This window comes from Camelus ferus, chromosome 9, assembly GCF_009834535.1.
Source record: "Camelus ferus isolate YT-003-E chromosome 9, BCGSAC_Cfer_1.0, whole genome shotgun sequence".
Classification (NCBI taxonomy): Eukaryota; Metazoa; Chordata; class Mammalia; order Artiodactyla; family Camelidae; genus Camelus; species Camelus ferus.
In genome coordinates this window covers 49,158,822-49,159,578 of record NC_045704.1, presented here as the reverse complement: position 1 = coordinate 49,159,578, position 757 = coordinate 49,158,822, and positions in this window count along the sequence as shown.

Below are 757 nucleotides of genomic sequence, written 5' to 3'. Positions count from 1 at the left end.
TACTGGACGTTGTGCCAAGCACTGTTCTAAATGCTGAGAACATACCCCTGTATGTGATTTAGGTACTGTGGTCAGAGGGCAGAGCTTGCAACCAGTGGGAAAGGCTGTCAACAAGCACTCATCTACTGTAGTGACAAGTTCTCTAAAGGAAAGAACACAGGGCGATGTGATAGTAGGTGAGGTGGGGGAGTGGGTGGGCAACTTCTCAGCGGTTGGAGTGAATGATTCCTTCTCCTCTGGTCCAGACAAGCAGGCAAGGTGCAAAGAGTAAGATCCCGCCCACAGCTCAGGTCCTCTAATCCTGCCTCTGAAGTCGGGACAGGCCAGCCGGCCGGATTTCCGATCCTCTCTGCTAGAGATTCGCCCAAGAAGACCGGAGCGATTCCAAAGAAGAAAGTGGCTGTCGGTCGAGAAGTCATTTTTACCCCCTGGACTAGAGTGTCTTTGGGAGGCGGACCCACGTAGGTCCGGATGTGGCAAGACGCCTCGAGGGAAGAGGGAACCTTCCCCCCCCCTCCAACGCTCCCCACACTCGGGCGGGGCTGCCGCCATCTCCGCCGTCCCGGCTCCTCCTGCAGAAATCGACAGGATCCGAGGCCGGGGCTGCAAAGTAGCCCCGAAAGACCAGGCCTCCAGCTGGCCTCCATCTTGGTGGAGTGGAGAGCCCCAGGGGAGTGGCCTCGCGAGACCCAAACAAGCCCACGTGCCAGGGGGCGGGGCCCTACCGTGACGTCACGGCGCGCGCGGGCGCGCTTTA